Source organism: Moschus berezovskii, chromosome 2 (genome assembly GCF_049115385.1).
Source record: "Moschus berezovskii isolate FMDL1 chromosome 2, NW_MosBer_1.0, whole genome shotgun sequence".
Classification (NCBI taxonomy): Eukaryota; Metazoa; Chordata; class Mammalia; order Artiodactyla; family Moschidae; genus Moschus; species Moschus berezovskii.
In genome coordinates this window covers 133204413-133220339 of record NC_142461.1, presented here as the reverse complement: position 1 = coordinate 133220339, position 15927 = coordinate 133204413, and positions in this window count along the sequence as shown.

Sequence of the window (15927 nt, the reverse complement as noted above, 5' to 3'; positions counted from 1 at the left end):
TTGCTGACTCAGTAAAATGCATCCCTGAACACAAAGACTGGGGTGGTGAGGAGAGTGGCCCGAGGAAGCCAGCCTGCTTCACTTGCCTTTAGGGCCTGACTGGGGGTACTGGGGCTCAGGGAATGGGGGTGGCCCAGGCACCGTGGTTGATCCATGATTCTGACAGCTTTGTTCTAGACGGCAAAGAAAGTACCTTCGTGGGCATTAGTGCGTACACTGACAAGATTTTGATAGAATAGATAAAATTCGATAGCAGTGTTTAATTTATTATAGTTTAAGTGAACTGCGTGTATAAAAGAGAGTATCTTTTTCTTTTAACCAGATGGAAACTGTAGTATTTCTAGAAAAAAAGACTGTAATATATGCCGCCTACCCTAAAAATCTATTTCTCTATCCATCAATCTGGACAAAGAAAGACAAAGAGAGTTAGAGTGAGCAAGGGGGTCCTATGGTTAAAAGAGGGCAAGTTGGGGTCATGGATGTATATTCATGCAGCTTTTCTTTCGGTTTTATCATTTTCCCAAGTTAAAACAATGGCCACTTGGCTCTGCCTCCCTCTCATCAAGAGGCATACATCATCTTTCAATTATTACTAAAGTTACTTAATTTTCATTATGAAAAATTCAAACATACACATCAGAGGAAAAATATAACCACCTCCTACCTTAAAACTGTCTTTTTACCATTTGTGACAGTACCACCTTAAACAAGTAGAGGAACAGTCCCGCTGAATTTCGTGTCTCCCATCTCTAGAAAGCAGTGCTAAGCTCCCTCAGGCCCACCTTGCTGATCTGCTAGAAGTCTCCTGGTCCCTCACCAGTTCAGGTTCCTTCTGGGAGGGCTTCACTCTGCAAACTTTGGGAGACTGGATTTGCAGGACCAGAGGAGGAGCAGTATAGGTACGAATCCAGTACTGAGGGACTGGTTGAAAGTCTGTGTGTAAAGTTGAAAGTCCAGTTTCCAACTCATACCCTGAACAGCCCAATTACCTTGCCTTCTCCTTACTAGTCTTTTCTCATGCTCACTTTACCACTGGTAGCAGGGTCGTTAGCTTAATTATATTAGAGAATTCCAGAACCAATTCCAGAAAACCCAGGACCAATTCAGAGAACCCATCCTTAAATTCTGTTCCCCTGGAACCATTTCTGGTACTAAGTTCTGCGTCATTCAGGGTTTGGCCAGAAAAGCATAATTAGCAGGGTATATATTTATGTGTGGACGTGAATATGCATATATATGGACTTTTACAAGAAACTGACTGACACCACTGTAGGGGCTGGCTAAGCATGCCCCATACCGGTTGGGCAGAAATGGAAGGTCACGAGCAGGCTGGAGTTTCAGGGGCCTGAGCAGACGCTTGCTGTCTGCAGGCAACTGGGAACAGATTATGAGTATGACTTGAGCTGAAGCTTATAACTTGTAATCAGAGACATCCTCAACTTTGTCACTTGACTAAGTAGCTCTATGTGGGGAAGTATTACAGAAATCAAACATCAGGAAAGTGGCCACCATCAACCTGGTATTATCTACTGATTTATATCTGTGATCTCCTAAGAGTTTTTCCTTTCTACCCATAATGGATATCTCCCATTAGAATGATGCTTTCAACTTAAAGGATGAAAGTAGGTAGGAAATAACATCCCTTGAGGAGCCTTGATTCTTTCCCTGGAATGAATAGATGCCCTCATGGCTTGTCCAGTGCTAGTCTCAGGCAACGGTTTTTTTTTATGGTAATAAATATTTTTTATTGAACACTTACTGTATGCCGTCTAATTGATTTCTCACATTTGTGCAAGTCTTGCAAGCAGGCCTTTGTTTCTGACTATCTTCAAGGGTATTTGTACATAGGCTTTCCATGTGACCCAGCAATCCTACCTCTAGGTCTTAACCTAAGAGAAATGGAAACAAGTAAACACCCTTATGGAAGAAAGAGAGGAAGAACTAAAGAGCCTCTTAATGAAAGTGAAAGAGGAGAGTAAAAATGTTGGCTTAAAATCAACATTCAGAAAATGAAGATCATGGCATCCAGTCCCATCACTTCATGACAAATAGATGGGGAAACAATGGAAACCGTGACAGACTTTATTTTCTTGGGCTCCAAAATCACTGCAGATGGTAACTGCAGCCATGAAATTAAAAGATGCTTACTCCTTGGAAGGAAAGTTATGACCAACATAGACAGCATGTTAAAAAGCAGAGACATTACTTTGCCAACAAAGGTCCGTCTAGTCAAAGCTGTGGTTTTCCCAGTAGTCACATATGGATGTGAGAGTTGGACTGTGAAGAAAGCTGAGCACCGAAGAATTGATGCTTTTGAACTGTGGTGTTGGAGAAGACTCTTTGAGAATTTCTTGGACTGCAAGGAGATCCAACCAGTACATCCTAAAGGAAATCAGTCCTGAATATTCATTGGAAGGACTGATGCTGAAGCTGACACCCCAATACTTTGGCCACCTGATGTGAAGAGTTGACTCATTGGAAAAGACCCTGATGCTGGGAAAGATTGAAGGTGGGAGGAGAAGTGGACAACAGAGGATGAGGTGGTTGGATGGCATCACCAACTCAATGGACATGAGTTTGAGTAGGCTCCGGGAGTTGGTGATGGACAGGGAAGCCTGGCATGCTACAGTCTGTGGGGTCTCAAAGAGTCCCTGAGTTGAACTGAATTCACACAAAAACCTGAGCGGAAATCAGGTTTATTGCCCATTGTAAAATAATTCAATTCACTATATTTGAGGTTCCTCTTCTGTAACATAACCCATTGCATTTGTAAGTGACATCTGGCCTTCTTCCCTGCAGAATTAGAGCTGAGGGAACTTTTGCAAATGCTAATGTTCTGGCACTACTACTCCTGAGAGCAAGAAACTGCTCATGGCTCTGATTCAGGAGTCTCATGGCTTCTGCCACCCTCAATGACTAACTTGCTGACTTGAAAGGAGGGTGAAATTTCAGATTCTTTGAAGTTCTAGGTAAAGCATTATATGTGTCTGATCAATAATTACAAAAACCCCGTGAGGGAAGAATTCTTTTGGGGATGTGGAAACAGATTTAAGGAGGTGAAATTTGCAAAGGTCACCATTTGTAAGTGGCAGAGAAGGTGGTAATTGAGAGTTTTGTCTCTGGAGTTGGATTGTCTGGGTTGAGGTCCTGACCTCATCATCGAATAGCCTGTGTAAGAGGGGGATGTGGTTAGGAATCCTCATATTGTCTCAGTTGTCATGCTCTGTAATTTTTAAAAACTTATTTTTTAGGCTGGAGGATAATTGCTTTACAATATTGTGTTGGTTTCTGCCATACATCAATATGGATCACCATAGGTACACATTATGTCCCCTCCCTCTTGAACCTCCTTCCCACCTCCCACCCTATCTCACCCCTTTAGGTTGTCACAGAGCACCCGATTTGCATTCTCTGAAAGCTAGTGAGGAAATATGACTCAATAATTTAATATAAACCAAGTGTTTACTTGAATACAGATTGTCAGGACCTCTGCGTCATTTGTGGGTTTCCTTATATAGAAAATAAAAGACAGGAACTAACTGAGGTTTTATATCTCCTCTAACTCTGAAGTTACATGTTTTAATTTATACTGTACTTCCTCTCCTATTTGTGTTTAGAATTCAGAGGTGGACCAGGAAATCCTATGACCTTTGATCTGAGGTTGCTACAGTGGATCCTCCCTATATACCCCCTGACCCTCCAGTTGGAGGAAAGTGGTAATAAAACAGGATCAATTTGATCTTGGAAGTGCAATATGCAAGAAAATACACTGTTTCTGAGGACTTAATGCCAGTGATTCTGTTAGATTCCTATTGATACTTGTACCTCCAAGGAAATCTTTCTTTTCTAACTATACTGGCCCATATCAAGTGAGAAAGTTCAGGTTCCTAAAGTCAACAAAACAAGGTTTACGTAAGGCATAGTTCAGTCATCAGTTTGAGTTACAAAAATTCCTTTTATTAGGCATGAAGATTTACTCATATAAATGTATGTTATCTCAAGTGCCCAGAATAGCGTGTAGTATGTAGTAGGAGTTCAATACATTTTTGTTAATTAAACAAATGAATGAATATTGATATAGAGGAATATATTTGCTTTCCTAAGTGAAAAAGTGTAAGCTGTAGGACAGTTTGATCTTCTTATAACTACATATTTTATATGCATTCTGTTACCTACCATCTATCTTTTCATGATAACACAGTTTAAGTGAAAATGTTACTCGTTCCGTCGGGTCTGACTCTTTGTGACCCTATTGACTGCAGTTCACCAGGCTCCTCTGTCCATAGAACTCTCCAGGCAAGAAAATCGGAGTGGGTTGCCATTCCCTTCTCCAGTGGATCTTCCCAACCCAGGGATCAAACACAGGCATCCTGCATTGCAGGCAGATTCTTTACTGTCTGAGCCACTAGGGAAGCCCTGATAATCACAGTAAAAAGACCAAAAAATCTTGCCACAAATAGGCTCCGTGACATATTATGGTCTTGCACTACTGAAGTAGCTCAAGTAAGGTATTTACTATACAAGGGGCGATATCTGATTATGGGAAAGCAAATTCAAAGCAGTTATCTTTTGTAGTTAGATGAGTTCTTTATCAAAGTTTCTTAGCTTATATATTTATAAAATACCTATACTTTTCTGTGCCTTGAAGATGCCACTTTCCAGTGCATAGAATCCTGCCTTATTGACTTAGCACGTGATTGGCTTCTTCAGCTTTCAGTTTAAAGGTCACCTCCTTAGAGAGGCAGCAGTTGTTTTGGACCCAACATCCATCCATCCTTCTTTTGGTAAAAAAGTGACCCAATTTTCCTCTGGAGTTCCACCCTGATCCCACTTTTAAGCTTGAGGTTTAGGTGGGATGGACCCCATGGCCAGCTCTAGGTGTGGTCCCAATTGGTGTAAGTCAATAAGCATAGTCCTTCACCTGGGCCACCGTGATAGTTTTAGGGATGGGCTTGTAACCCAGTCAGAGCCGAGGAGATGTGAGAAGACGTTTATTAGGGTTTCTGAGAAAGAAAATTTAATTTCTATTCATTGAGAGTTTTTGAAAGAGACTTCCCTTTTCCTCTAGGTTCTTGAACAGTAGTTATGCTCTGGAATGGAAGCATATCTGTGTATTCCTATAGGAGGGGAGAGTTGGGGTAAGGAGTCAAGAGCAGTGACTGTGGAGGACCTCTGGATGATTTCATCAATGAGGAAAGCACAGATGGGAGGCGGGCTGAAAATCTTCTGGAAGGACTTTGAGCTGCTAGACCAAACCCTGCAGGAAATGAGGCCTATTCCCAGAAAAAGCAATAAATTCTTTTTAAGCCAAGATTTTTTTGGTTTTTTCTTTTTTGTAGTTGTTATTTAGAACACAAAGAATTCTGATCAATATAGCTGTGCAGGGAGGATTTTCCTGATGAACCTGTCTAAAGTGATTCTTTTTCCCCACTGCTACTTATCATGAACTTTTTTAACTTCCTTCATGTTACTTTCCACAATCAAAATTAAATTTTTTGATTTGCTGGTTTACTTGTTTAGTATCTGTCTCAGCTATGAGACTGTAAAGTCTTCAGGGCTGGGCACTTGTGTATCTAGTTCTCTGATTATCACTAGCGCCTGAAATAAGGTCTGAGAAGAGTATATTGGATGAATGGATTAGGAACTTTTCTATAGATCCAAAAGTGCATTCTCCACCCCCTCCCCCGATTTCATGCTCTATGCCCCTCTTTAAAAGCAAGAAAAGAGATAGTTTATAAATATACTGAGCTCATCAGTATGAATTCTGACAGCGTTTTCCAAACAATGTGGAATCATTTTCCTGGAAGCCAGCTTTTAACATGAAATTTTATTGTTTTACCTAACCACAATTAGACTTCCAGAAGTTTTATAGTTTAGTCTCAGACAAAGAATTTTTTTCACCATCTGCTTTTAATTTTGATATGGCTCTCCAGAAGACACACATTGAAAGGGTGTTAAAGCAGAACTTAGGTAGCTTTAGAAGAGGAGCATAATGTTTTCCCCCAGAACTATGACCCAAAAGGTTGGAAATTAATTCTTTACTACTTTTAGGCAAAAAAACAGCAGGAAAAAAATAGACAAAAAACTTTTTAATTTTTTGATAGTTGCAGATAATGACCAGGAATAAATGACATATAAACATAGTAAAAAATAGTTTAGATGCTCTGAAAATATGCTGAAGAAACATCTTGGAGAAGGTTACTGTGTAGACATCTAATCCTATTAGTAATTTTAAAATTTATTTTTATTTTTGAAATTTTTGTTATTTTTAAATTATTTATTGAAGTGTAGTTAATTTACAATATTGTGTTAATTTTTGACATATAGCAAATATATATGACAGATAATATTTTAGTCATTGCTTTACATGTAACATAGCAATTAATAGCAAAGAATTCTATTATCTGTTATCTTTTACATATTTTAAAACATAAACTATTTTAAGAAAAATTAATAAAATAGACAGCAAGATCCTACTGTATATTTATGTTGTTTTCCATTATAGATTATTACAGATATTGAATATACAGTAGGATCTTACTGTTTATCCATTTTATTACTTTTTTCTTAAAAATTTTTTATTGAAGTATAGTTAATTTATAGTGTTCTGCTAGTTTCAAGCATATAGCCAAGTGATTCAGTTATGTGCCTATGTGTGTGTGTTAGTCAGTTAGTCATGTCTGACTCTTTGTGGCCCCATGGACTGTAGCCCATCAGGCCCTTCTGTCCGTGGGATTTTCCAGGCAAGAAAACTGAAGTTGATTGCATTTCCTTCTCCAGGGGATGTTCCTGACCCAGGGATCGAACCTGGATCTCCTGTGTTGCAGGCAGATTCTTTACCATTTGAGCTATAGGGAAATCCACATGTGTATATATAGACAGATAATATTTGAGTTATTGCTTTACCTGTCATGTAGTGATTAATAGCAAAAGATTTTATTTTCTGTCTTTTCTTTTGCTGCTGCTGCTAAGTAACTTCAGTCGTGTCCGACTCTGTGTGACCCCACAGACGGCAGCCCACCAGGCTCTCCCGTCCCTGGGATTCTCCAGGCAAGAACACTGGAGTGGGTTGCCATTTCCTTCTCCAAGTCTTTTCTTTTACATATTCTAAATATAAACTAGTCTTAAATGGGAAAAGATAAATTTTTAAACATGCACTTTGTCAATATTCTCAGAGTGATTTTTCAATTTTGGGGAGACTAACACAATAATTTGGAGAAGGAAATGGCAAACCACTCCAGTATTCTTGCCTGTGAAAGGCCCATGGACAGAGGAGCCTGGTGGGCTACAGTCCATGGGGTTGCAGAGTCAGGGACGACTGAGCACTTTTTAGCAACACAATAATTTTACTAATTTTTCTAATGAAAATATATATCTCTGGATATTTAACAATATTCATTAATTCAATTAAAAATAATTATTAAACATCTACAGTATTCTAAGCATCGTGTTAGACTTATATTTGCACAAGGTGACAGGATTCCAGCTCTTAACGTACCTATAAGCTAGCTGACAAAGTATGGTAAATGTTCTTAGCACATATTTTATATTTTAAATGTGTTGATAACAGGAAATTTAAAAGATGAATTGCTTGAATCTGCCACAGTGTACAGTTTTAACCATCTGACCCTGAAATGTGTTATATGACTATTTGGGAAATTTAGTTGATATAGAACTCTGGGACTGCAATAACGTAAAGGATCCTAGAGGTTATCTAATCCGTTCCTTGTGTCAAATAGCAGAAGAAAGCAATTCTAGAAAGTAAAAATTCATTCCATTTTGATATCCTGAGAAATATGACTTCCTAAATTTTAAGACATTTCTGTTCTAGGATAATAAACTTAAAATGGTAGTTTTAAAGCAGATATTATTGGAATTCTACTGCGCCGTCCTTCAATTATAAGATTTAAAAGACAAAAGATTGATTTTTAGGAATTTCAAAACCTAAAAGAGCTAAGAAAGAAAAACGCTTTCTATATCCAGAAAGGAACAGAAGCCTAAATAATTAATTAGTAGATAGTAAAACTTGAGTAGCATCAGACACATAGCAAGGGTATTTAATCAACCAAAACATTTAAATAATGCAATTATTCTAGTGTGTAATCCACACCAGCCTTTCAGTGGTCATCTTTATTTACACAGTACCCACCCACGATTTATCGCCGTTGGAAGTGTTCATTATGGTTTTTCCTTCAAGAACAGCTGACATGTGTTTTTGACTCCTTGTATAACGTATGAAAGGCCTCCCCTTTTGTCCCCTGACACTGGGCAAAGACCTTTTCTACCTGTGATACCCTCGCAATCAGAGCACTTTTCCTGCCACTGAATTCTTGTTTTCTCTGCTGACATCCCCTTGTTTTAAAAAAGATATCCAGGGGAGTGAACGTGTGTCCTCCTCCAGCCCTAGTTCACATCAAAGATTCCCTAGTTATTTTTGAGACATTCACCTGTATTTGAAACTCACTCTTCTATTGATTAAAGGCTCAGACTTTGGGAAGCTACATGTCTATTTATAGATTTGTTTCCAGTAAACATGCAAATGATTTTTGTCCAGTATAAAGGACAGTCCTAGGATTATGGTGATTAAGGTATCATTTTTCTATGAGACATTCACCAGTTTAATATTTAAACTAGAAATCATATTCTAACATTGTTCCTCAAAATGCTCTGTGCACCAGTTTTACCAGTTTCCTAGTTCTCTCACTAATTAAAGAGTTGAATAAAATCTTTGAGATGTATTAATTTTTTGTTTATAAGAGTCAAGTTTTAACTTTTTGACAACTTTATATCTCTTTGGAAGCTTCTATTGCTATGGACATGCTGTGATTCATGGGGTTGCAAAGAGTCCGACACGACTGAGCGACTGAACTGAACTGAACTGAACTGAATTGCTATTTCCAATGCGGCACAGAATCCAGGCCCTGCCCACCCTTTTTTGGGGGTATTATTACCTTGCTACATCAATATGGAATTAATATGGCCAGTGCCCAGGACCTTCAGGTGGGCTATGAGCTCCTAACCCTGTTTTCCTCAATACTTACATAGGTTTGAAAGGGAAGGGCTTAAATTTTAAGGTCAGGCTTAAGAATCTTCGTGGAGCTTTGACTAAAGAATATTATTAATGTTTCTGGCACATTGTAAGTTAAACTGCCTTCCTTTTGGGGTTAGCCAAAGGACTTTATCACACATATTTTGGTATCTGTTGAGAAATGTTAGCAGATTTCAACTAAAGTGAAAAATAAGTGTTAATTGCTCAGTCATGTTGGATTCTTTGCCACCGCGTGGGCCCTCCAGTCTCCTCTGTCCATGGAATTCTACAGGCAAGAATACTGGAGTGGATAGCCATTCCGTTCTCCAGGGGATCTTCCCAACCCAGGAGTTGAACCCAGGTCTCCTGCGTGGCAGGTGGATTCTTTACCATCTAAGCCACCAGGGAAGCAAAATGTAAGCATATTCCAACTAACCATTGTAGAAAAGACTATTTTGAATATTGCTAGATGGTAAAATGATGGATATTAGCTCTTTGCATCTCTCCATCTGGTAAACAGTACTCTGATTTTCCTTACTTTTCCTTGGAGTCTTAGCGGGAGTTTTAATTAGAATGTCTCATTGTTTCCTAAGCAGGGAATGACATGACCCCAACTGGCCCAATAGACGCTCTGGAACTTGACTCTTAAAGGATCAACACGTGTACACCCGGGGTGAATTCGTGTCAATGTATGGCAAAACCAACCAATATATTAATGTAAAGTAATTTGCCTCCAATAAAAAAAAAAAAGGAGCAACACACCATCTGAAATAATGATTGTGGCTCGTTCATCCCAAGGTCAGGGCCCTGAAGAGGCTGCCAGCTGGTTCCTGGCACCTAAACCTCCATAAGTACCTGGGTCCTCACCTTTCTCAGGCCTGTTTCTTCAACTTGCCTTCTTTTCTGTATGCTCTCCTGTGACTTCCAATTTGTTCCAAGTTCCCAAAAAACTTCCTTTTGTTAGCCAGGGTAGATTTATAGTGTTTGTACCTGGAGAACACTGATAGATTTGCTGATTATATGTCTCATTAAAATTGAAGCAACAAACATTCTATTGTTTTCTTATTACCTGTTAAAACTAAGCATAGTAACTGTAACAGCTAAAAAATAACATTGACTAAGTGCTTGCCTTTGTTCTAGAATGGCCTATTTAATCCTCACAGTGGCCGTATGCCATGAAGAACCTGGTCAGAGGGGTAAAGTAATGGGCTCTAGCTTACATACTATTAAGTCATGGGGCTGGGGTTTGAACTTGGGCAGTCTGGCACCCAGTTCCTTGCTCTTCATCAGATTTCTCCTTGGGACAAAAACACCGTGTTAACTGATTGAAAAAGCTACCTTGCAGGTGACTTTCTGCTGTTGAGTGACTTTTATTCTCAGGATGATTTTTACTTTTTGAATCTAACACAATCCAACAGATGAAGTTATATGTTTATTAAAGCATTGGCATGAAGGAGAGCATTCTGTGCTTTCCGAATGCGGAGTGGCTCTGCAGTGGATTGAAGGAAGGGGTTTCAGTTCTCCAAGGTGACTCTTTGGGTTTCTGGAAGGAGTTTCCCCAGGTTTTCTACCCTAGTACTGTGTGAAGGATCAACACAGCAACTCTGGATGCCTTCCTTTGGTGTGCTGGGAGAATCTGAATCAATGTTTTGTATAGATAGTACTGTAGAGTACAAATTAGGAATTAATCTTCAGCTCTCTGCTCTCTCACCGAATCTGGATTCTCTGCTTTCTTTCTATCTCTCTTCTACCCTTTTGAGGTCTGCTCCTTTGAAGCCCCATCCAACTGAACACAGAGCTGACTGAGGAGCTGACTGCAGAAGACCCATGCTGTGTCATCGTTCCTCTGCTTACCCACCTGCTTATTTCTGTCTCATTAATTAACCTGTCTGAGCACCAGAATCTCTGGGGAAATCTTTATAATCATGTGGGTTCCCAGGCCTATTCCAGGCCTCTTAGAAGTGGGATCCAGGTATCTGAGTCTTATGTTTAGGGTCTCTTGCAAAGGAAAAAAATTCTGAGAATCCTTGGGTTTTTTTGACCCTGACTGTGGTCTTTAATTTCTCTGAATATTGATTTCCCAGTCCGTAGAATGGGGAAACAAGACCTGTGCTGTATGCCTTACTGGTTATTATGAGGCTGCTGACTATGAAAACATTTTGGTGAAAGCTTTACTATCCTTGTCTTAAAAAAAAGGCAGTTTGTGAAAGATGTTTTTACACTGCCAGGGAAATGGAAGCTTGCAAAGTACCAGTGTCATAAACACACACAGTTCCCTCAAACGCAGATGGTATAAGACATGTTTATGTAGACTCATCACCATTTCTGGGCCTAGATCTACCTAAGAACAGAAGTCATTCTGAAGAGGAGGATAGGGAATCCTCCGCCTGCACTACTAACTACCACAATCCCAAACCTGGACAATGAGGCCGAAAGTTCTTTTAACAAAGAAAAGCCTTTTATTCCGTAAATAAGGCTCTTCTTATCTTCAAAACATACTTCATGAGATTAATGACTTTACTCAAACTGTCCCAGTGGTGAAATACTGACTGAAATCTTCTTCCATGATCCCTACTTGAGAGTAGCTCTGAAGAGGGCTGAGCGGTGTGCAGGAACCTGGTGCAAACCACCCAGCAGTTGGGCAAGGGGGAAGGGCTGCAATTAAGAGGGTGGAGATGCATGATACAGGATGCTTGGGGCTGGTGCACGGGGATGACCTGGAGGGAGGATATGGGGAAGAGGGAGGTGGGAGTGGGGTTCAAGAAAAGGAACACATGTACTCCCGGGGTGGATTCGTGTCAATGTATGGCAAAACCAACCAATATATTAATGTAAGGTAATTTGCCTCCAATAAAATAAATTTAAAAAATAAATAAATAAAGTTAAAAAAAATAAAAAAAGAGGGTGGAGAACACAGGCCCAAAACACAGGGAGACAAGCATACAAAAGTACTCACGCTTCAGAATCTTTTCTAGGACCAGCTCCTGGTTTGATACTTTATTTTATTACTATTTCTAAGTGGGCAGCAGCTTCATCTTTCTCGCTATAGATTTCCCTGCCTTTGGTGAATGTTTAAACTATCCTTGAGATTTTGCTTGAGATAATAAATATTTGTAAGTTTCTCATTTTATAATTGGCTCATATATTGCCTCATATTTTATTATTGGGGGAAAGGAGAGGGGAAGTTAGAAATCTAATTTCTAATTCAACCTAGCAGTTTTGAAGTTAACATTTTTCAGTTGGTTGATTTAACTGGGTCTTATTCAAATTATAATTATCTGACTCCTCAATAATACAGAACATTTTTGTTAAGTTGTTCTTTCAAGATAGCTCTGATTCCGTGGGAGGAAAAGACTATATAGGAAAGTTTGCCATCAAGGCTACCTTTTCCCTTTCAGAAATCATGTATGTTCTATTTAAGGTCACGGGTATTTTGGGATTTGAGATAGCAAACAATCTTGACATTTTTGGTCAACACTTGCAAAATAACAAAGAAGCACATGAGAAAAGAATTGCAGGAAGTGGAGCTGGCTGGTGGAGAGCAGAGAGGAGATCCGGCCTTGTATGCTTCAGCCTTCCACGGGCTTGGGACTCTCACTATCTGACACCTCCAGTGACATGTGCCAGATATCAGCTGCAGTCCCAAAGACTGCAGACTCACACTGATCAAAAACAAAGACACCCCGAACTGAAAACAACTCAGACACTGGCCGGACTTCAGTATTTAGGGAAAAAAACTTTTTGTCGGTTTCGTCTTTCTTAACTAACTTAATAATCAGTATGTGGATACTGGGCAATACATTTATGGTTTGGGACTCTGCTTCAAAGAAAGGAAGAAGAGATGGAAGAGACAAGGGAAGGAGGGAGGAGAAGAAAGAAACCTATTAGCTATGCATTTTTTGGTAAATTGCTTTGCCAGCATTACAACAAGAAATGAAATGTCATACAGGACTGATTTAATGTTTATTTTTTTCCCTAGACAGAGGTCCAAGAATCATGTATAATCCAAACACTTTTTGTAGTTTTAATCACTTAGTGAGGTTTCCAGTATTCACATGGGAATCGATGCGACTTGAAAGCACCATGGCCTTTGCAGGCCTGTGTGAACTTTGACACCAATCCTTCTCTTCCACAAACTTGTGTCCAGTTTCCCTGCCAAAGTGGGCACATGAGAACAGCTGGCTCAGCTCTTAATGGTGAGAGGAAAAAAAAATAGTTTGGACTTCATTTTCTGCTGACACCATGTTTTGAATTGGTATGTCCTGACATTTTAGATGGAAAAGATCTCCTAAGTCAGAAAGTAAGTTGTTCAGTAATGCAGGGAAAACAACTGAAAAAATACCCTTGGGGAACGTGAGCCACAGTTTCCATTCTGCTCTGAAAACCTCATGTCTTTACAGTATCACGACCAGCTCTTTCCTTTTGGAAAAATGCAATTTAGACTTTCTCCTGTCTCCTTTTTTTTCTTTTAAAAGTTATTACATGCATTTTTAGAATGTTTATCCTAGAGTTTAAGTATGTGTATTTTAGCGTGCGCATCGTACAGTTTTTAGCATGTGTGTCCTATAGTTTTAGCACGGGTATTTTAGCATTTTTAGCATGTGTATCCTAAGATCCATGGTGAACCTGTCCTCCCAGAGTGCTGGTTCTCACTGTCTTCACCAGGCAGCAGTACTACTCACTGGTCAGTCTGTAGGACTGGGGAAGGGGTCACTGAGTTCTTCCACATCACTTTCAGCCACCTCTCCCAGCTACAACTAAACACCCAATCAATATATAAATATAGCTGATTTACTTTTCTGGACAGCAGAAACTAACACAACACTGGGTGGTGGTTTAGTCACTAAGTCGTGTCCGACTCTTGTGACCCCATGGACTGTAGCCTACCAGGCTCTTCTGTCCATGGGATTCTCCAGGCAAGAACACTGGAGTGGGTTGCCATTTCCTTCTCCAACACAACACTGTAAAGCAACTATACACTCCAATACAAACGTTAAAAATACAAAAACAAAACTGCGCTTGCTATGTAGTTTCAAGACAAGTCCATCAATTCCCCTCTATTGTGTCTCCTAAGGCCATATAGACAGATTCCAGAGCTCCCCTGCCCTGCAGTATTTGGTTGTCTAGGTGAAATGGAGATTTTAGGATTGCGCAGTAATAGCTACCCCACATGACTAGTGAGGATTCAATGAGATAAGTAGGTAAAGCATCCAGGCTAATTAGTCCACAACTGGCAATAGGTGCATGTTAAAAATGTTATTAATAGTTCTCTAAGTTAGTTCACTTAGGTTCTCTGTAATTCAAATGCCTACTAATAGATCAGGATCTTCAATCCACTTGAATTAGTTATCTAAAAGGGGAGCAAATGAAATCTCAAATGGAAAAGGGGCCAGATTCCCAATTAGAAATAATTCTCCCTGTGTTCTCTTTAATGGGATTTAACATCTAGGTATCATAGGTTTTTTTTTTTTTAAGTTATTAATGAATATCTACAAGAGCAATTCAAGACAATAAAGTCTGAATTCCTAAGAAGGCACTGACCTGGGGCTTGTTTCACACGATGTGTTTTCTACCTGTCCACATAGATCTTTCGCCTGCAGCTATGATGTCTGTCTCCAACAGTGCCAAATAGGGTCATCTTGGAGTCCCGGGAGATGGCCAAATCACACCTTTGCTGTGGTGGTTAGCACAGATTCTGGATAAAGGAAATTCTTGCTTGAAGGGACCCATTTGTTCTTAGGCTTAAGTTTGCAACATGTGAGCTGAACCCTGGAATTTGTATATGTAATTGCTTTTGCAGGGGTAGGAGATATAGAGAGCCAGTCATAACTGGTTTGTTCAAATTGAGCCCAGAACCAGGAGACTTGTGACAGGAGGGGGAGAAAGGCCAGATCAACTTGGCAGCAAGAGTCTCAGGCTGTTCAGACCAGTTGAACATGCTCATGGGAGCAGGTTGCATCCTGGGGGAAACCAGGTTCAAAACTAATGGCCTTACCCAGCATGAGGGTGTCATGACTTTGGTTTTCTGAGGCTGACTCATTTCGACAAAGCTTTACAAAGACGGCAAATATATATTGTACAAGTTTGTATGCAAATTAGAAATCAAGAATATGGATTTTTATGTCAGGTGGCAGACCGTAAGCTTAAAAATTAGTCCTAATGATGGAACATTCTACTTATTATGTATAGAGCACCATCCAATTCTTTCATGATGAGAATATAGTAAAAGGGAGAATAATGTTTCTCAAGAATCTGTGGACACCTAGAGGTCTAAATACATTATTTTCAGGTCCTTGTATTTTGTGGTATGTGTGTGGTTTTAGTTCCACGGTGATATTTAAAATTATTATTTACCCTTACATGAGTGAAATATTTTTTTCACAGTTGTAATGTATAACCAAAAAGTCCTTTAAAAACATATCTTGGATCAATATATTTTAAACCAGGGACTTGGCATATTCTTGATGATTCTTTTAAAAATTTTTACTAAAGTTTCCCTGGTGGCTCACTGGTAAAGAACCTGCCTGCAATGCTGGAGTCATAAGTTTGATCCCTGGGTCAGGAAGATCCCCTGGAGAAGGAAATGGCAATCCACTCCAGGTTCTCTCTTGCCTGGAGAATCCCAGGGACAGAGGAGCCTGGCAGGCTACAGTCGTGAAGTCACAGACGAGTCGGACATGACTTAGTGACTAAACAACAACAAAACAACAGTTCTTTACTCAAGCATGAGAAACACTATAATCTTGGGCAGATGAGTTAGCATGAGCCCTAATTTCTTGATCTACAAAACAGGATTTATAAGGCCTGCTTCAGAAGATTGCTATGGGTTAAATGAGAACGAAGTTTATAAAGCACTTGAAACTTAGTGGTGAGGGTCGCTCAGTCATGTCTGACTCTTT